Source organism: Heterodontus francisci, chromosome 37 (genome assembly GCF_036365525.1).
Source record: "Heterodontus francisci isolate sHetFra1 chromosome 37, sHetFra1.hap1, whole genome shotgun sequence".
NCBI classification, from domain to species: domain Eukaryota; kingdom Metazoa; phylum Chordata; class Chondrichthyes; order Heterodontiformes; family Heterodontidae; genus Heterodontus; species Heterodontus francisci.
Genome location: NC_090407.1, coordinates 14,754,143 through 14,776,452, shown reverse-complemented (window position 1 = coordinate 14,776,452; position 22,310 = coordinate 14,754,143). Strand labels below are relative to the sequence as shown.

The following is a 22,310-nucleotide window of genomic DNA, read 5'->3' as shown; positions in this document are numbered from 1 at the left end:
TTCGGGTACTAATTCATATGCCCCGAGGATAGCATTTTTGGTCAGTTCATAATTTGATGAACTCACATCTGGCAACAAGGAATAAACCTCATGGGCTTTTCCAGTTAGCTTGCTTTGTATTAAAAGAGACCATTTTAGCAGCCTTGTCAGTTTCTCAAAAGACACAAAAAACATTACCACATCTTCCTCATTGAATTTTGGAATTAACTGAGCGAGTTTTAGCAATTTTGTACCCAGCCCTGAATTCTGCTCCTCCATATTGACCATGCTTTCACTGGGGTTACTCGGTCACCCCCTAGTTAACTCAAGCCGCTTCAACTCTTTTTCTTCGCATTCTTTCTGGAATATTCTTTCTCTCTCTCTCCTGCCTTTCATTTTCTTCACGTTCCTTCAGGAAGGCTCTTTCTTTCTCCCTCTCTCTTTCCTCAAATTCATGTTTCCTCTGTTCCAATTGTATCTTTGCTAAAACTACCCTGTTGGAGTCTGCTTCTAACCCAGTTTCTGCCTCTTTAGATTCATGGGAAAAATGGTTGGCCACTAGCCTTAGGAGTTCAGACTTCCTAGCCTTGCCACATACAGTGATCCCACACTGCTCAGCCATTTTTCTCAACTCCTCCATAGACATTGCTTTTAACTTATCCCCAGTTACTTCACCCTGGCTTGGAGAGCTACTCACTTCAGTTGCAGACATGTTAGTATTCAAGCACACACAACCACAAGAAAACCTGTATTGAAAACTTGCTCTTTTTTGATTGGGAACAATTTGGCTTCCCACTTCCAATTTCTTTCGTTTGTCTGTGGGTAAAATTCCAGACGCTAGCACCCAAATTTCCGTTACGACCAGGTGAGAAGGGTGTCTAGGGGTCCCTTTCGGTCTTACTGTAAGAGGATTTAATTTTAAACACACTGTTTTGAGCTCCCCCTTGGTGAATCCTTGTTCACCGCTTTCCAATTATAAGGCAAAGAAACCAGCACAAACAGGCTTTCTTAGGTTTAAAGAAGAAAAGTGAAATTTATTAAAACTTAAACTCTAATTCGGTTAACGCCTCCGGATACATGACACGCCCACACTAGCATGCACATGCGATACGCACATGCAAATAGAGACAGAAAAGAGCAGAAGAAAAAATAAAGTGAAAAAGTTTGCGGCAGTCTCTGAAGGGAGTTTGTTACTGTGCTTCAAGCTCACTGTAGAGTCCTTGATTGTAGGTAGTCTTGCTTTTCGTTGGGGCTCAGTATTCTTCCTAAACCTTGTTCACTGTAGAAGACTTTCCTCTCTTGGGGTTCACGTGTCTTCAATGGGTCTTCAGTTCCATGAGAAAGAGATGGGAGCAGATAGGAGAGAGATGTTCTCAGTCCAAAAGCAAAGAGCTTTCTGAGTTCCAAGTCTCTGTGGTAAGTTCAAATTAAAAAAACTCAGGCTGCCCAGCAGGTTAGTCATGTGACTAGGGGATGTGACCATGTCTGTTTGTGTATTCGGCCACCTTAGCAGTCAACTTGGAATGCGAGCTCCTCCACTCTCACCATCTGGTAATCAAAAGTCCATTGTGGATTGAATGTGTCAGGGCATGGTCTTTTATCCCTTTTAAGCACTGTCTGTAAATATGCAAATGTCTTTCCAGCCAAGGGCCTGGTGTTGCTTTCTTTTAAAAAGCAAGTTTTTTCTTTACTCCAGTAACAGTTTAAAAATCAATATTCATGTAGCAAATTTAATGTGCCTCATTCTTGGAGGGTGGGGGCCTGCATGACACTATCTGCACCTGCAGCTCATCAATCTTATTTACCACACTCCATGTGTTCACATACATGCACTCTAAACCTAATTTAGACCTTACTGCATTCCCTCTTACTCTGACCCCATCTAATACCTTACTATTTCTTACTCCAGTACTATCTGTCTCTCCAAATTCTTTGTACACCTTGTTTTTCCTCTCTGATGCTACATCCTGGTTCCCATCCTCCTGCCAACTTAGTTTAAACCCTCCTGAATAGCACTAACAAACCGCCCTGCAAGGATATTGGTCCCAGCTCTGCTGAGGTACAACCCATTCAGCCTGTAAAGGTCCCACCTCCCCCAGAGTCAGTCCCAATGTCCCAGGAATCTAAAGCCCTTCCTCCTGCACCATCTGTCCAGCCATGCACTCACCTGCTCAATCCTTCTATTTCTCTACTCACTAGCATAGTGAGGAATTCCCTCGAGAGCCGACAGCCCAGGAGGTATCTTGCATCCCAAATGTCAAACGTGAACCTCACAAAGCACTTAACATGATAAATTGGTTTTAGAGTACAGTGACTATTATTACATAGGCAAAAGCTGCACCCAGTAAAGCGCACAGCAAAATTTCACAAATAATAATGCAATGAATTGTTTTTTAGTGATGTTGTTTAAGAGAGAAATGATTGCTAGGGCACTGGGAGATCTACCTGCTCTCTTTTGAATAGAACCATGGAATCTTTAGCACCCACCTGATCAGGTAAAGGAGGTTCAATGCCTTATTGAAAGGATGATTATTTTGACAATGCAGCATTCTGTAAGCGCACTGGGCAGTCAGCCCAGTATGGGCTCAGCTCTTGAACCTAAACCTTCAGAGTAACATTGCTATCAACTGCATCAAACTGACACTTCGTTGTTGAATTACTGCAGGCAATAGACTTCTAGAATCAATAGAAAGATGAATCATTTCATAATCTATCCAGAAAAGTCTACTATTGCTTGCTTATAATTTGTATAATGTGTGAACCTAAATGTGTCTATGACAGCTTGTGGACAGTCTGTGCACAGAGCATGTATTTACTCTGTCTTCTCCATACTATGCATTTCATTGAATGTTAGTATTTCCAATGGGCCTCCAGAGGGCCTCAGTTTGTGACTATCAGATTGTTCCAGGAGTACTGTGAAAATGTAATCTTTGCCAAAATGGACGTGCCCAAACCTGCCCAGTAGGTTCGTATCACCCTTGATCTGCCACCTTATCCATCTGTTCATGTCGGCCTCCAGGGACCCAGATGAATGAAACATTACTACACACCTGAGCCCAAACCAACCTGGATTGGAAACATACGAGTAAAACTAGTCAGCCTGTCAAAACTGCCTTTACAACCTCCTAACACAATGATCCAATTGTTCTTTACATCTCTAACCCATTCCAAGCTATGGTGCCAATGCAGGACTTGCCTTTAACGCTTAGATTGCATAAGTCTCACACCTGCCAACTCCTCTACTTTCATTGTAAAAGAGACTTAACCAATCTCTGCATTTTCTCAAGGCATTTGTCTATAGTCTGAAGTGTCGCACAAGATGCTGCTCGCTGTTGTTCAGTGCAATATACACAGTGATGTCATTGTATCACTTCTTAATTTTAAGAAACTGTAAAAACGCTGACTGCATTTGTCACAATCTACTCTCATACAGCAAGTTCCCTTTAGGTTCAAAATCTCCAATCACCGTATTACCACAGCCGGTAGCACTTTTGCACTGAGTCAGAAGGTTGTGGTTTCAAGCCCCATTTCAGAACCTGAGCACATAATCTAGGCTTTCAGTGCAGTATTGAGGGAGTGCTGTATTATTAAAAGTACCTTCCTTCAGATAAGGCTTTAAACGTGGCATGTCTATCTTTTGAACAGAAAATAGCACTTTCAAAGAAGAACAAGGTGTTCTCATGTCTTGGCCAATATTTCTCCCGCAACGGGCTAACTTGTCACTCATTTCATTTGCTGTTTGTGGGATCTTGCTGTGAAAACTGGAGTATCTGAGCCCACTCACAAAAACATTCTGATCTGATGACAAGCCTTCAAAATAAATCCACCATTATCTTTAAGTTGTAGACGCTTCTACCTATCTCTGATGTGGTTGTCCTAAGTCCTCCATATTACAGTCAGGTGGACCCATGCTTGCCATGTGCTCCGTATTTTCACTTTGTAGAAACCTACCGAAAATCGTTGACTTGTATGCAGTGTAGATGAAGGTAAAATTACAAAGGGATATTGATAGATTAAGTGAACAGACAAAACTGTGGGAAATGGATTTCCATGTAGGAAAATGTGAGGTCATCCACTTTGAACCTAAAAAAGGATAGAACAGGGTACGTTCGAACTGGCAAAAGGTGAGAAACTGTGGAGGTCCAAAGAGACTTGGGGTCCAAGTACATAGATCATGAAAATGGCATGAACAGATAAAGAAATAATAATTTAAAAAGGCTAATGGAATGCTGGCCTTTATACCTAGAAGACTAGAAGTCAGGCTTCAGCAGTACAAAGTCCAGTTAGACCAAACCAGGAGTACTGTGAGAAGTTCTGAGTACCATACCTTAGGAAAGATATATTGGCCTCGGAGGCAGTGGAGTGTAGATTTACCAGAATGATGTCTGGACTCCAATGGTTAAATTACGAGGAGAGATTACACAAAACCCTGAAACTTAAAAGGTTAAGGGGTGATTTGACTGAAGTCGAAAGTTTTCAAGGTATTAGGGGGTACAGGTAGGGTCGAGAAAGAGAAATTATTCCCACTAGTTGGGAAGCCTAGGATTAGGGGGCATAGTCTAAAATTAGAGCCAGACTTTTCAAGAGTGAAATTTGGAAATACTTCTACACACAAAGTAGTTCAGAATTCTATTCTGCAAATGGCAATTGATGCTAGATCAATTGTTAATTTTAAATCTGAGATTGATAGATTTTCATTAACCAAAGGTATTACGGGATATAGGACAAAGGCGGGTATATGGAGTTAGGTCACAGCCACAATCTCACTGAATGGCAGAACATGCTTAAGGGGCTAAATGGCCTACTCCTGTTCCTATGTTCATAAGATGACCACAAAACTTGGATAAACAAATGATAGTGAGAACCTTTTCCTTGCTGGGCCAGAAGAGGCATTCTATGGGTACATCTTTCAGCTGAGCTAAGGAAAACAACAAAGGCTCTTCTAATATAAATGAAAGCTTGTTGTTTGATCAGCAATTCCTCCATCACTTTTGGCCTCCAATCTCTCCTCTTTTATAAGTTTATTTGTCTCTTTCTATTTTATCTTTACGTTTGGGTTCAGTCATCCTCTGAACTTTCCTCCCCTGCTCCTCCTAAACTCCGAAAATACTAACCTACAATTCCCTCCTCCTCTTTCCATACTCACTGTGTTAAAATTGTTTCATACCAACTCCTACTCTAACACATTCTTTGTGACAATCTCAAAAGTGTACAACTCCTTACCTTCCTCAATCTTCCCTTCCTCTGACAATTTATAGGTGTTTAAACCTAAGCTTGATGCTACTTCTTGATTCAGCTCATCTCTTGTCTGTTTCTTGACCTTAGTGCTGTCCTGCAGTAAGACCTTGGCTCTAAATACTTTCAATAAATCAAGTTAGACTCTAAAGGAGAAATTTTAATTAATTTTACTTTTTTTTTTACATAGGATGCACGACACAGAAACAGGCCATTCAGCCCAACCAGTCCATGCTGGTGTTTATGCTCCAATTGAGCCTCCTCCCATCGTTCCTCATCTAAACCAATCAGCATAACCCTCTATTCCCTTCTCCCTCATAGGCTTTTCTAGCTTCCCCACACTCTGAGCACAAATTTGTAAAATTACCCAGTCGATGTAAGCATCTGGAACCTTTTCCCCCAAAGGCTGCAGAGTGTATAAGGTAAATAGGGTATGAGATTTTCAAATTTAGTGACGAGGTGACTAGACTGTATCTTGTGCGATATTTCAGGTGGGAAATTGTTCTGATGAAAAATTTCACTTGAAATGTTAACTTGTCTTCTCCCTTTACAATTAGATTAGATTAGATTAGAGCTACAGCACTGAAACAGGCCCTTCGGCCCACAATGTCGACAGGTTTGCTGCGTATAGAACTTTTATGGATCATTTTCTTTGAAAAGACGTTAACAGGAGCAAGGCCTAGAAATGGTTTGGGAAAGATGCAGAGTCTGTTGATGAAGAGAGTTGGATTAATAAAGTGAAATTGAGTAATTAACCTGGGCAACTTCAACATGCAGTTTAATTCAGCCTCCTTCACACACTTGTGCTCAGTTATTTCTCAAGGCTGTGAACTCAATGTAGTGGCAATCAAAATAGTAAAGTTAAATCATGTTTTTTTAAAATAACTGCCTCAATTTCTAGAAGTCATGCTGGTGGGACTTGATCGGCCTCATATCTTGGCAACATCTTGGTAACTCATTAACCAGCAGTCACAGAGTTTTGATTCCATGACATTTGCCCTTGCATAATAATTCTACAAGGACATGTTGTAAAGCTACATGGTCCTGTGTCCAGTATGTACTATCCCTACAGGAGCTGAAAATGAGATATTCATAAATTTTAGTGTTTTAAATGACAGTGAACTACTCTTTTTAATCCATCCTGTACTGTACGTCTACAGAAGTGGTCACTGAGAAACACAGATTATCCAGTACTCAATGAGAATGAATTGTTACCAGTTACCAGGTATTTACTGTACATGTTCGAAAGCCAATACTGAGACACAACTAACCATTCAGACCCAGATGTGAATGGATTGTTCCTTTTTACTTGCTGCACACTGCATCTCTGATAAGGAAGGATTATGTAACAGTTACTTCAGATAGCCAGCAGCTGCCTCCTCTGTTAGAATGTCGCAAACAAGTACTTCCCTACAGCCATCCATCTTGTGCCATTAACTGAGAAGCACAGTGCGTACAGGCTGGGGAAAAAAATACAATTGGTATGACAGCTCAGCAGAAAACCATAAAAGCTCTGAATTTACAATCCCCTTTAAGAAGCAGTCCTCCTCGGTAACCTCCAAGGTCGCTGCCCCACTCGCGTTCTGGCCTCTTGCATATTCCCGATTTTAATGACTCTACCATTGGCTACCATGTCTTCAGCTGCCTAGGCACTAAGCTCTGGAATTCCCTCCCTAAACCTTTCTGTCTTTCTACCTCTGTCTCCTCCTTTAAGACGCTCATTAAAATCTACCTCTGATTAAGTTTTTGGTCATCTGACCCGATATCTCTTGATGTGGTTTGGTGTCAATTTTTGTCTAATGATGCTCCTGTGAAGTGCCTTTGGATGTTTTACTGCATTAAAGGCGCTATATAAGTGCAAGTTGTTGTTATCCTGGGAGCTCAATCTTGTACTATGGGCAAAATAGTTCTTTGGGTAAAATATTAAACAAAGTCCCATTTCCCTGTTCAAGTAGGCATTAAAGATGATGGTGTCACTATTCAAGGAAGAGCAGGACATTCTTTTGGTGTCCTAGTTAACATTCCTCCCATAAACAATATCACCAAACAAGATTGACTGGTCATTCATTTCCTTGCAGTATGTAAGGTCCTGGTGAAAATTGTCCACACAACAGTCAATGAGATTCAAAAAGTATTTCACTGTGCAAAGTATTTTGAGATGCTTGACAATATGCCTAGTAAAAGTGCTTATTTTTCTTAAAAATCAATCTTTTATTGTGAAAGAAAGAATCAGCTTGCAGTTACATAGCAGCTTTCAGAACCTCAGGACGTTCCAAAGTGTTTCACAGCCAATGAAGTAATTTAGAAGTGTAATCACTACTGTAATCTAGAGAAATCCTGCAAATAAATTGAACACAAGATCCTGCAGACAGCAATGAGATAATGACCAGACAATCTGTTTTACATGTGTCTTAGTGATGCTGTTTGAGGGATAAATATCGGCCAGGATACCAGACAGAACTCCCCTGCTCTTCTTCAAATAGCATCATGGGATTTTTTACGCCTACCCAAGAGGGCAGACAGGGCTTCAATTTAACGTCTCTTCCAAAAAACAGCACCTCCAACAGTGCAGCATTCTCTCAGTACTAAACTAGGGCTCAAATCTGGGATCCTCTTGGATCAACTAGCGCAGCACTGACCAGGAAGCAAACCTGGGATCCTTCTCAGTTGCCATTTTTTAATCAATGTACATGACCTCACATTTATCAATATCAATTTCTAGTTGAAAATTACCTGTCTCATTGCAAGATCTTTCCGCATAGCATTTTTTTTCCTTTCCTTCCTGCACAACTTGACTATTATCTGCAAACTAAACAACGATGGAAAGGTTTTTACATCATTCCAATACCTTCCTCTATTTCATTATTTTTTTCCCCCTAAATATGTGCAATGACAATGCTGGGTATGCTGAAGACTTGCTGCCCCACCTGGAATTGCACAAGAACCAATCCTATTTGGTACAGTTTCATTTGCGTTGAGTCTCAAACCATCGTTGAACCTTCCATTTTCCCAGAAAATATTTGTTTCTAAGAAAATGGAAGGTCCAAAGACGATTTTGGAAAGACCAGAAAGTACAGATGAGGAAAAGCTCAAACTTCCATACAGATCAACAATTCCACATCACAGCATCTCACTTCATCTTGAATGTCTCCAGAGGTTTTGCCTCCAGTGCTATAGAAGATCAGGATATTGGCCACTCTTTGTCAGAAAGCAATTCTTCATACATTGGACATGAACTTGTCTTTTATCAGTTTGTCCCAAGGAAATAGATTTATCCTTTCAATGTTCTTTCCCATCATAAACAGACATAAAACTTGCTTGGGTACAGTTCCATAAGCATTTCTGAGACCTTTTTGCAAAGGCAGCCATTTTTCATGAGTTAATCTAGAAATTATTTACTTGACCATGAAGCAGGTTCCCAATCAAACTCAACAGTCTTCACCCAATGCACATAACACAAACATGTCTTCAAGTGAGTACTCTGGATGATTTTTGCCTTTCCTGGTGCTAAGGACAATTATAGCAGCCTAACAGAACTCAGTCCTGGAGAGTAAACCTGGGACCTTCTAGTCTCTATGGCTCAATCTTGCATTCTGTTCTGGCTTTATTCACTGAGCCGTTAGCAAGCTCTGGGAATAGGCTCATTGTTTTAATACTGGGCACTAGGGAAACCAACATACTCTCTGAAGTGTGCTAGCCCTACTGTATGACCCAGCACCTCTTAAAGCAACAATATGACACAGCTGAATTAATTGCTCCATCAAACTCAAAAATTGCCAATTTCCCCTTCATCAAATTACCCCAGTCTTCCAGGGCATAGCATGGTCCAGCACTTCCACAAATGAAAAACAATCCCAGATATGATTGAACTTGTCCTGGCTCAGGTCAGGTCACAGTTACAGCAACACAATAGGTAGGGTCAAAATGCACATTAACGCAAAAAGCATAACAACGCAAAGTTTACAGAAGTTTGTTCACAGCAATAAATCTGCTAATTACTGGTTAATATTTATTTGAAAAAATATGAATAGTGCAAGTAACTCAGAGGGGATTTTAAAACTCAATGCATCAGATGTGAGACCACTGTACATTCACCATCAGGCACTGGATGGAACAGTCCATGGGGAATGATTTCTTTGTGAACTACATACAACAGATCAATTTTAACTTTGGGGTTCATAGTGCAAGTGGCTCCAGAGGGGGATCTGAAGGGGTCCATGAGGTCATCAGATTTCCAACTGGGTCCAGGAATGTGATGTGCATATTTTTTTTTTAGAGATACAGCACTGAAACAGGCCCTTCGGCCCACCAAGTCTGTGCCGACCATCAACCACCCATTTATACTAATCCTACACTAATTCCATATTCCTACCACATCCCCACCTTCCCTATATTTCCCTACCACCTACCTATACTAGGGGCAATTGCTAATGGCCAATCTACCTATCAACCTGCAAGTCTTTGGCATGTGGGAGGAAACCGGAGCACCCGGAGGAAACCCACGCAGACACAGGGAGAACTTGCAAACTCCACACAGGCAGTACCCAGAATTGAACCCGGGTCGCTGGAGCTGTGAGGCTGCAGTGCTAACCACTGCGCCACTGTGCCGCCCCATTTGTTAACTTACTAGAACCAATTTCTGTGATGACAGCACTGTTTTCTTTTGTGTAGCTGACACTGCCTGAGAGTTAGGGCAATAGAGTCTGTCAATGTTTGCAGAGGTCCACTTGTACAGAAAAGTTTAAATACCACCTGTTTATAAAGAAGGTGTTTATGCTCTTGTTATGAAATCCTCCAAAATACACAGTGAAACCTGCCTCTTCAATAATGCCTTTGGCCACTTCCCCTAGTCCCACTCCTTTACTACTCTAGTCTGACCTCAACCTTGAAGAGATTTGGGATATTTTGCTATATTAAAGTAGTAATTAAAAGAAAGTTATCAATCCACATTCCAGAGGAAAGGAGCTTACGGCACATCCTCAGACCCTGCACTGATAATCAGCTCCCTCTAACAGTCAATCTTGCTACTAGGAAGAAGTCTGATTTTCAAACCTAGAACCTACTGGATTTGAAGTGAGAGCTGACACCTTCAAATGTTGCACTGACAAACTGAGGTGTGCTTTACAGCATCACTCTCTGATAAAACATGATCTGTTATTATGCACTTTGTGGTGGCACATTCAGTTTCTGGGCAGGTTTGCTTCCAGTGGAACTAGTGGAAGATTCTCTCCACCCCAATCTAAAGGCCCAATTTTAACCCCCCACCCCTTGCCTGATGACAATGGGTTATGCAGGGGAATAAAATTAATGGCAGTGTGGCACTGGCCTTGTCCATGTTGCACTTGTGCCTTATGCCATTTAACAAATGTGTTTTGGGCAGTGTACAAGGCTCTTGCTTCAGGCAGGCGAGGACCTTATGGAAATACAAAGGCAGGGGTCTGATGATGTAATGTAGAATCCAATGAGATTTTAAAGCACAGTCGTAGATTCAACGCCCAGTGCCGTCCCTGACAGGGAAAACTGGCACTAACAAGGAGCAGACCCATTCCAGACCAAGAAGAAAGTTGAAACGGTAAGAAAAAGTTTCCTTGTGCACCAATAGGAGCAGGACTGCTCCTCCCAGCCCACTCAGAAGCCTTGGGCCTCTCCTGACCTGGGCTTCCCACTGCCCTGACTGTGATCACACCCCACCCCACCAGCCTGCTATATGAATGAGAGCTATTGTAACTGTTTCTTGCTTTTCCTCTTTCCCGCTGAGTAAAGTTGAGATACAAGATTAAAGTATCTCATGCAAATCAAAGTGTAATTCAAGGATGTGCCACAAAAGTTCGGAATACAATCCCTGTTCGATCTTTGTAACAGCTCTTTACCTAATTACCAGCTGAATTATATAGCCCAATGTTTTTGACTATTTTATCAATAGGAGAATGACTTAAACACACTGAGGTTCTGATCAACTGCACTGCTGCATGAGGGAAGGGGGCAGGAGCAGGAATTTAAAGCAGAGGCCAGACACCTCTGCTTGGGAATGGGCAACTGTATGTTTGGTGCTTTAGCCACAAGCACTGTTAGCAGCATGGCAACAAGCAAATGGGTCAACTGGATGGGGAGCATCCACCTGCTCCTTTTGCATGCTTCTGGTGATTGGTCATAGCTGGCAATGGCCGCGTGAGAGCAAGTTATCAGCACAGCTGTCTCAGCCACTGCAAAATGCATGGCTAGAGGGATCTTTGAGGAGATTAAAGATGACATCCAAACTTATAACAGGCAAGTACCATAAACAATCTAGAACTTTCTAATGACTAGTTATCACCACACTGTAATACAGTCAGGCATGCATTCTCTTCTACAACTCTAACAACAACTTGCATTTATATAGCACCTTTAATGTAGTAAAAATGTCCTAAGGCATTTCACAGGAGCTTTATCACACAAAATTTGACACCGAGCCACATAAGGAGATATTAGGACAGGGGGGCCATAAAGGGAGATGGAGAACAACTAGAGAAAGATTTCAGTTCAGAGCGGTTGAGGCCAGGGGAAACTTTGCAGGAAGTTCGGCCTAGTGAGCTAAGGAAAGGGAAGGAAGTGGCAGAGGAAGCGGAACAGAAGGCCCCAAACTCAGTGACAAAGAAGTCCTCACATTTGTTGGAGGCAAGGGTGGAGAGGATAAGGGAGATGTGGTTAAGACAATAGTCTGCATGGGAATTTAAAAAACCATAAAACTCTCTGACAGCAATTGACAAATGAAAATAAAAAAGGTGAGAGATGTATAATGCACTGCTGAATCGATATTGCCCATTTTACACTATCACCCAAAGTCAAAATGACCCCTTCTCTCTATGACACTCATTATAACACAAATGTTTTAAGGCTCCCTCATTAATGCAGAACCAAATAAACATCTTCTCAATGCAGCATATATTCCTATAACATGGATAGACTATGGCCCTTTTTCCAATCAGGAAGACATGAATATTCAGTAACATGTACCATTATGACCTCTGATGTAACAACACAAAGGCGACATAGAATGAGAAAAGGCTATTCCTTCCTCAGATCATGCACCTTGTCATGGACTTCAACTATATTCTAATAGTTTTTTTTTCAAAATTATTAAGGGAGGTAACAAAGCTTAGTTCTGATGAAAGATCACAGACCTGAAACATTAACTCTGTTTCTCTCCCCACAGATGCTGCCAGACCTGCTGAGTATTTCCAGCACTTCCTGTTTTTATTTCAGATTTCTAGCATCCACAGTATTTTGCTTTTATTTAAGCTTAGCCTGGCAATTTGTCCAGTATGAGAAAATGTTCAGATACCAGGGGATGCATTTTAAATATGAAAACATTAAGAGTAAGAAGGGAAGTCGGGGGAACCTTTAACCCCAGTGGGTAATACAGCTGGATAACACTAGGGAAGGCTGCTGATGGGGACAGTATAAATGCGTCTGACACGTATTCTTCAACCCATTTATACAGGGTACAATTAAATGTGTTTCTGAAGACAGAAGTGATTAGGTGATAGGGCAGGAATGTGGGTAGGTAGAGTCTGTCTATCAAGAAGGGACAGGTTTATTGGTCTTCTAGTGTGCAAAGAAATTCTATGTCCTACAAAATCTGTTCCCATCATCAGCAAGGTAATGCAGCACAACAAGAATCTTCTGCAAACCAAATAACTTATATTACTCAAAAGCAAAATACCAGAGATGCTGGAAATCTGAAAACAGAAAATGCTGGCAATACTCAGCAGGTCAGATAGCATCCATTGAAAGAGAAACAGAGTTTCCAGTCGATGATCTGGTGAAAGGTGACTGACCTGAAACATTAGCTTATATTACTCATCTTTGGCCAAGCCATGTTGCTTATAGTTCTCTGCCTGTAATAACCTATCTGTAACAGATCCAATGCTATACACTTCCTAAATAGAGATGAAGCCAGTATTATAGAGAGGGTCCCTGTTATATGCTGATCCTATGCTGAAATCCTGTTGAGGTTAGGTGCTGACTGCAACAAGATGGAGTGGCTGCCTCTGTAATAACATACTGTTGTAAGTTGAATAAGCTGCTGGGAGAAGCATAGGCTTCATAATTGTACTCACCTCCTGCATTACACTATACAATAATCTCACCACCCACCCCCACACCACCCCCCTCCCCGCAGGCCACCGCAGGCCAGCTAACTATTAGCTCTGTCTCTCCTCACTGCATCGCAGGATGGATTAATACACAGGTGTGATCATGTAATACGAAGTCCTAGCTTTCTGACTGTAAGCCTCACATTCCTCCTCCCTTTACAACTTGTATTGACAGCCTTTGCTGAATGAACAATTAATACTTTCAATACCTCTCAAAGAGGCCACGAATTGCCACACTCATGAGGTAGGTCCAGCCTGTCTGAGGCAGTTCCTGCAACAGAGATGAGTGCAGAATACTTAGTGGCTTTCTTTACATGAAAATCTCAGATGCTCGAGTGTTATTGACTCTTTTTCATACTTCAGTGAAGCAATTCCACAGTATTAGTAACTAATAATACTTGTACATTAAAATGTCTCTTAGCACAATGAGTTACTTCTGAAATGCATGACTGTTGCAATGCGGATAAGTTTATGGTTAGGTGAGGTGATGATATGTTTTTGCCTCGTTTGTATTACAGCAACACTGAGATTTGTGCACTGACAGGTAAGTGATGCATTGCATATTAATATGTCTGACCCTGAACTTTCCCGGATGTTGGGGTAAGATCTGTGCAGTCCACCATTAAAAATAATGACATTGCTGGAATAAAAACAGAAAATGCTGGAAATACTCAGCAGGTCTGGCAGCATCTGTGGAGAGAGAAACAGAGTTAACATTTCAGGTCGATGATCCTTCATCAGAAGCTGCCAATCCTACTGAGTATTTCCAGCATTTTCTGTTTTTATTTCAGATTTCCAGTACCTGCAGTATTTTGCTTTGGTACTAATGACACTACTGACCTGTGCTGCTCAGTCCACCCATGGTAAAAATATATGATGACCAGCGGCACCCAAGATTGCCAAAACAGCCATATCCCATTGAACCCACTCCATCCAGTTGCCTATATCCAACTCGCACTGATGTAGATTCTTCCCAGTTTATCTCCTGAGGGTTGTCAACACATATGATTGTTGAATGAGTTCTGACTCAGCCTTCAAGTAGGAGTCTTATCGTGGTGCCAAGCAGAAGCCAAGGACAACACCTGAAAATGCACTTCAAGAAATTGTGCCTGTGAATCCTGAATCCACCATTCCCTAGTGTAACATCTGGTGTCAACTGCAGTTATTTATTCCATGGAGAAAGTGGGGAAGCTTCCAGGAGGCCTTGAACTTCATCATAGGAAGAAAAGGAGGAAATTGGCAAGTGGCACAGTGTTACAAATTTGGTTCTCTCTGATACATACTACATGCAATTGACACAAAGGTTAGCTTCCATGAGCAAGCTTGCACTTCCTATGACGAAAATTAAAGTTTGGCAAGGATCTATAATGGCAGAGAATATGGGTCTTGAGGATTTACCTCCCCCTGTTCCTACTGGGACGGCCACTGGATGCTCCTTTACTACCTGTCACAGGGGGCGGGCTCCTGCTGGATTTCCCTCCTGTCCACTATAGTTACTGCCACTTCTGCTCCAAGGGAAGTAGTAGTTATGACGTTGAGTATCCTAGTGAGGCTTCATCTCCCTCCAATCATGCCTGTATTTTCCTTCTTGGGTTTGCTTCACAGTCATTGCCTACAGATACTGTCTCAAGATCTTCAGTGCTTCCCTGCCCCTTTAACCACATGGCTAGCCCTCGTGGTGGTTCTGCGGCAGAAATGCTGCGATTTTGAAGCCGGATAATGGCAGGAATTTTTCTGGCAGCCTGTTGTGAACAGAAGATGAGCCATAACCTAATTTCCTGGGTTGGAGTTCTGGCAGTGATGGAGGGGTGGTTACAAGTCCTGCCCTTCCAGAACACTGCCATTACGGGGACAAACATAGCCTTTATGCGCAAAGTATCTAGAAGTTGGTGTCCCAGGTAAGAAATTACTTTTTAGGAGGTAGTGTGCCCAAGGCAAGCAATGAACACTTTTTTAAGGCACTGGGTAAAGCTCCCCTGCAACTCTTGATCTCTATGAAACTAGTGGAAGATAACAAACTTACAGATGCTGAAAAAGGATCATTTATTAACAAGAAGAAATAAAACAAATAAAATAGATCGATCAGCAGAATAAGTCCCATAACGGGATACTGATGCCTCAAAGTACTTTAAAATAGTTCCAAAACAATAAATGTCATCCCCAACCTCTGCCCTTGGCAGTTCTCTCCAATAAGTTTTACTATTTGAAATTTATAACTGTTGAAAACTTTCACTGCCTGGAAAGCCTATAGCTTCCAGCTGCAACAGCAGTGCAGCAACAAGGGAACAACAAAACCTAGACTGCTGGCACTTTTTCCTTTGAAGTCAAACTGGTACAAAACGAGTACTTCCTTATTTAACAAAAACGATCAAAAATAAATTTCAAATCTTCACAGCCATAAGGGTGGATTTTAACTTGCAGTCAGTTTTGCGTTGGTGTTAATTTTCTGCCCTTCTATAGCAGAATGAGGCTACAGCAATTTTAACCGCTGGAGCTCATTCGCACGCCACTGGCTAATTTCCTGCTGAAACAGGCAGGAACTGGGCGGGTAGTGGCAGCCAGGTTGTGGAAAATTAGGCAACCCATAGCTGCCCGACGACACCTAGGTCAGTGTGGGGATGGGTGTTCGGGGGACATCTTGCGGTAGCAGCGGGTAAGGGAATCCGCAGGGGAGGTCTGAATTTTCCTTGTGGGGCTGAAAGGGCACTCCTGCTTCTCCTGGCCCCAAAAATATAGGTAAAAAACTTGCCTTGAATGGTGTCTTCTGACAGGCCTTTATCTCGTGGTAAAGCTGCAGAAGCTTCCTTACTCAGGCCAGAGTTAAAATTGCCAGCAAGGCCCAAAGACATTGTCAGACCATCATCTTCATATTTAACAAAGATCCCACCAGCTTCAGTAAGGTGGCTTAACTATCTGTCTAAAAAAGTGTAAATGGTGGGACATTGGAAGCTGCATCACCTGACAGATTTTAATTGCTTATCCACTTGATTTCCTCCAGGCAGGCATGTTTAACAGCCACCCCATAAACTATAGGAATAGGTCATCAACAACTTTTAAATGATGTCATATCACCCTGAGTGATGCAGCAGCTTTTGTCCTGAATGCTTTCCCTGATTAATTAGCAGATCAGATTATCAGATCTGGTTTTTGCAGATTGCTTGCCTATCATATCATCCAACAACCAACTGGATGAGAAACTTGCATTTTTATGCAGCCAGTCCATAGTTGGGAGTTTCCATTAACCCAACTGCAGCATATTAGGTTGTGCAATTTTCTCATGCACTTGACTTCCACTGAACCTGGTTGTTGTTCCAGTAGAACCAATTTAAAGGGACTGGGTGAGCACTGGGCAGGACCAATGCCTCAGAATTACTGCTTGCTCCAAACTTGAGTTAGGAAGATGTGTACTGCTGCAGACCTTAAAGACTCTATCAAAACCCCTCAATTTTGAATACCTCTATTAAATCTCCCTTTAATCTGCTCTAAGAAAATCCCAGCCGCTCTAGTCTCTTCACATAACTGAAGTCCCTCATTCCTGGTACCATTCTCAAACAAACTGACTACTGAATCTGCCTACATAGTGGTTACTCTGCAGAAAGAACAGTTATCAATTGATTGTGTTGCACTTTGGGATGTTCTGAGGCATGAAAGGCATGCTATAAATGCACATTCTTTACTTCTGATCTACTGGTCTTCTTCATTCTCTACCACCTAAAAGAACAAGGGCAGCAGACACCTTGGAACAACGCCACTTGCAAGTGCCCCTCTGAGCCAAACACCATCTCAACTTGAAACTATATCGCTGTTCCTTCACGGTCGCTGGGCCAAAAACCTGGAACTCCCTTCCCAACAGCACTGTGGGTCTACCTACACCACATGGACTGCAGCAGTTCAGGAAGGCTGCTCACCACCACCTTCTCAAGGGCAATTAGGGATGGACAACAAACGCTGGCCTTGCTAACTCTCACATCCCATGAAACAATAAAAAATATTGCAGAATCATTGTAAAACAATGCAGGAGGGGTTATTACATCATGCCCTTATTATTGGCATGGCATTTAAACACACTTTCCTGTTCTAGGCAGTAAGTTCCTGCCTCCTTCCATTCTATCACAGAAAATCAGCATTGCACAATGGAGGGCAGAGCCTTGCCAAATACATGTCTTCACTCCATGTACAGTGCAGTTACAGTGCATGCTGGAGTGTGTAGGTATATGTACTGAACAGTGCAGTTACTGTATATATTGAAATGTATAGGTACTTCATGAAGTGCACAGTATAGGTACTGGCACATTGTAAGTACTGCATACACTGGATTATGTAGCTACTGTAGGTACTTGGTCAGGTGATCTTGCACCACTGAAAACATGGCAAAGATCTATTACCTGTTTGACTGGCAATCTTCAAACTTTTAGGGTCCAATTTTAACTCTATGCAAGTAGATGGGTTTTGAATGGGTTAAAATCTGGCCCTTCACGTTCAAACTTGGTGGTGTCATGCAGACCCCCCCACCTGCCAAGAATGAGGCATATTAATTTTGTTATATGAACATTGATTTTAAACTGTTGCTGGAGTGAAGAAAGGACTTGTTAAAAAAAATCACCAGACACTTGGCTGGAAAAATATTTGCATACTAACAGACAGTGCTTGGAGAGACAAAGAACTATTCCCTGGTCCACTTAACCCAAAATGGGCTGTGATCACTAGACATTGAAGGTGAGGAAGCTCACGTTCCAGGACGACTGCGAAGATGATACAATCCACAGAGCCAGGCCTAGTTAAACCAGCTGGTCACATGACTAACTGGCTGGTCCAGGTTTTTTGAACTAGCCACAGGACAGTTTGAATTCAGAAGGCAGTTGCAACTGAAGCTGAAACAAGCAAGTCTCTCTCTTGCTTTCTCCCAAGGCACCGGACCCACGAAAGACACATAAACCTCAAGAGAGAAAAGACTCCTACATCGGAACAAGTTGAAGCGTGAACTGGGCCCCAACGAATTGCAAGACTTACCAGCAACCAAAGACTCCATATGGAACTTAAAGGAATGTAACTACCAAATATTACCTCAAATTTTTCCCCTTTATTCCTTTTACTTTTTCTGTCTCTATCGGTGTGGGTGTTTATCGCGTATGCATGCTAGCGTGGTTGTGTCGCATATTCATGGTCGTCAACCAGATTAGGATTTAACATGAATAAACTTCTACCTTTCTTGTTTAAATCTAAGGAAAGCTGCTGATTTCTTTGCCTTACAATTGGAGCAGTGAACAAGGATTCACTAAGGGGGAGCTAAAAACATGGTGTTTTTAAAATTAGATCCTGTTAGGGTTAAACCAGGCAAAGGCTGAAAGGGAACCCCCAAGATCCCTTCTCACCTGGTCATAACAGTGTCATCTACTCACTGCTTAACTGATTTACCTTGTCCGTCTTCCAATAGTTTTTAAACTTTGGTGCTGTATCAAATAACAGGCCTGGTCCTTTTACAAGAAAAAGAAAAGGTTGTTGAACACTGTCCAATAAAGTTGGTGCCCATTTAAGAGAGAGATTTACACACTCTTAGTGACAGCTTGCCAAAATGATTCAAATTCCTTCCTTTACCTATCTGGCATTTTGTGAATAACTGTTTGAAAATCGATTAAGAACGCAATACAGCAAAGCCTCAGTTTTATTTTAAAACACAAACTTTGAAGCAGTTTTAAAATATTCAGAAGTTTGTGTCAAATTATTCCATAAACTCACAACATTCAAAAGATAAGTATTGGAACCAATTTTTTTCTCTTGCATTTGGACAGTTCTTTTGCAACTCGAGTGGCAATTATCAGTAGGCTTTCCAATTTTGTGACTTTATTTTTGCCAAATGTCAATGTTTGTTTAGCCATATTTTGTTTTTCTTCCATCAAATAAAGTAAAAATTGAGTGAAATTATTCAACTTCTCTCACCTCATTCAACCAGCTGTGGCCAGTCTAAACACACATCAATTAGGAATCATTAAATCTACTGGAAACAACAATACCATCCAGTAACATGCTCTTCCTGTTACTTTGGAACATAGCTTTTCATGCTGGAGTCCCCAGACCCTAGAAGGTCCACAAAGGAATTCTGGGTCCTGCAGTGGGTGGCTGGGACAGCCACAATATTTTAAGATGGTTTGTTGCATGGTAAAGTTTGAGGATCAGTGCTTTGGAAGAGTTCTAATCAGGTATGATTAAAAGTACATTTATACAAATTAGAATGAAATTATCAAATTTAAAGAACACATTTTGGATTATTATTTAGTGTTAAATAAATAAATACTGATCACAAAATTTAGCAATTGCCAGGGTGGGGAGGATGTTGGTTTAAGTCAAAAACCTCAAGGTTTACCTATGTCCAGACAGAAATAGCTTGGATCAGTCAAGTTTCAATCATTACGATGTAGTCAGCATCATTTTAGAAATAATTTTTTTTTTAAATGGAAAAATCAGATACATTGAATGGAGTGCAGCAAAGAAATCAACACAACAAATAGGTTTTTTTTCCTGTTCCCAAACTTTTCTCCCTTCCTGGAAGGTTCTCACTCTCACTGGGATACTATTCTAAAGGCAGTGGTTGCCTTCCTGTACGTCAACAGTGACCAATCCTCAAACACGAGCCTAAAAAGCCGAGAGACGGTGGGCTATTCCTTCATCTCGGGCATTATAGCCTGTTCTCAGCAACCTGTCTACACTTTCAACCATGAATCACTGGATCCCAATGAATTTTCTATCTTTAGCCCAGGAGCACTGAGGCCAACTGCATAACTCATACTGCCACACGAGCTGAGATTAGCTAGCTAACTCAGCATAAGCTGGATATTGCAACCGTGACAATCTTGGTACGTATGACTCAATTTCATACTAGGGAGCACACTTAACAACCTTGCCATCTGGGAAGCACAAGAGGAGTTGCAAATAAGCACTTCTTCAGACATATCTGATATGAACAGTGCCTGTTCACAAAGGGTTAAGCTTCCTTTCAGAATTCTAGACTCTGAACACAAAGCCTTGAATGAAGTACAAGATATCAATCCAGCTCCAGATTTACTGAAAAACCTTCCCCACGCAACTTCTCTCTACATTTTTCTCCTCAGCTCATTAAGAAAGAAGCACTAACTCAACATTTAAAAAGAGCGTCACTTGCTTATTACTGTACCTGAAGTGTTTTTTTTTAACTCCACAGGGATCTGGTGAGCAGGAGTGGCCTGCTATTGTGAAACCACATTATTTACTGCAACCCAGCATGTAGCGTCCCTATCTCCATGGCGACGGCATCTGGTGCCGGGGAGAAGATTAGGTGGAAGTGTGGCGGAGGCTTTTCCGGGCATGGAGGCTGGGCTTTGGGTGGAGACTCAGCAAACTTGAAAAGAAAAAGCATTCACACACACCAGTCAGTTGAGCCAGTAGCTGACAAGCCTGATTTAAAGGGAAAGGGTCAATGCTAAAGTGCTTGGTAGATCTGCCAATCATGGTTTAGACTGACAGTGGGATAACAATATCATCTACAACTCAATGATGTCACTCACGACCACGGATAAAAAGAATTTAAAGCTGTTCCACGACTTCCCCAATCTCTCGGTTGTTTGAAGGATTGAGTATCCAAGCTATACAGGTCAGGAACGTGTCAGGTTTGATTTCTGACCTGTGTTAAGCTGGCTGGTCTCAGCCAGAGTGTAATAATCAACCTCAGTGCCCTTGAGTTATGCAAGAAGGAAAAAAAATCTACACGTATTCACATGCGTGATCCTATCCAGTGATACCTGTTAGAAGTGCAAGTGTGCTGACATTAGGTGAGGGAAGTTCCTGGCTCACAGGAACATAGGAATTTCTATATGAAAAAAGACCGAAGTTCATCTAAAATAAAAGCAAAATACTGCGGATGCTGGAAATCTGAAATAAAAACAAGAAATGCTGGAAATACTCAGCGGTCTGGCAGCATCTGTGGAGAGAGAAGCAGAGTTAACGTTTTAGGTCAGTGACCCTTCATCAGAATTAGCAGATAGTTCATCTAGTTCGCCTTCTACCATCCTGGTAGTTGCAACAATGATGGAGTTGTTGACTAATCATAGCAATCAATCTCTATTAACTAATGTATATCAGATCCAGACATGAGACAAGGAAAACCATTGGTCATAAATCACCTGTCTCATTCCAAGTACATTTACTCAAATTACTCACATTTGGTATCCCAAAATATGATTTTCTAGAAGGAATCTATCTAAATTGTATCTGAATGACTCAATACTATCTGCTTCCACCATCTCCGTAGGAAGCCTGTCCCATAGATTTACCTCAGCTATGACGTCCTCAGTGATTGAATGACCTGGCAACACACACTCTCAAACTCATATATGAGCATCCATTGCTTATGAAACTGCACCACACAAATGAGTCAATGCCTTAAGCAGCGTAGAAAATGGAGGGATTGGGAATGGTAAAGGGAAAACCTGCACCGCAAATATCAAGTGCAATATCCGAGACAGATAACTAATTTCCTGCAGCCAATATAGCAGCTGTTCCAGAAGTGGAACCTGCAAGAACATTTTCTATATCCATGACATCCTCAACCCTGTCCTTGCTCAACTTGGTGGATATGAAAAGGCAGATCTATTTCAGGATATTACAAAATATTTTGGGAATTGAACTTTGGCTTTATCAATATTTCATCCACTTACTGCAAATCTACCTCAATATTTGACTATTTAAACTGAGTGGCGGCAAGGTGGGGGGAAGAGAGTAGAATGAGAATTAATAGAGCAGGCATGGTAAGGGAGGAGGTGGGCAGAGTCAAGCCTCGAGGAAGAAGCAAAATGGCTGGTTCAGGGGTGCAGAGCTGGAGCAAAGATAGTTATAATATAGCCCTGGGGCTTCTTGCCTCCTCTTCAGCTCTGACCTCAGCAACAGTGCTGTTCCATGTATTTCTGGGCCTCCGCCCATGGCTTGCCTGGC

General features: G+C 41.7%; 1 protein-coding gene across 3 annotated transcripts in view; it reads right to left on the bottom strand.

The window, feature by feature from the left end:
• tp73 (tumor protein p73) overlaps nt 1–20,668 on the bottom strand; it is a 171,710-nt gene extending 151,042 nt beyond the window's left edge. For 2 of the 3 annotated variants that reach the window (XM_068017153.1, XM_068017154.1), the window contains exon 1: nt 20,518–20,666. The gene's annotated coding sequence lies outside the window, so the exon portion shown is untranslated. Of the gene's footprint in view, nt 1–20,517 lie in introns of all 3 variants that reach the window. The other variant, XM_068017155.1, reaches the window with a different exon arrangement.
• Nucleotides 20,669–22,310: the final 1,642 nt, after the last annotated feature.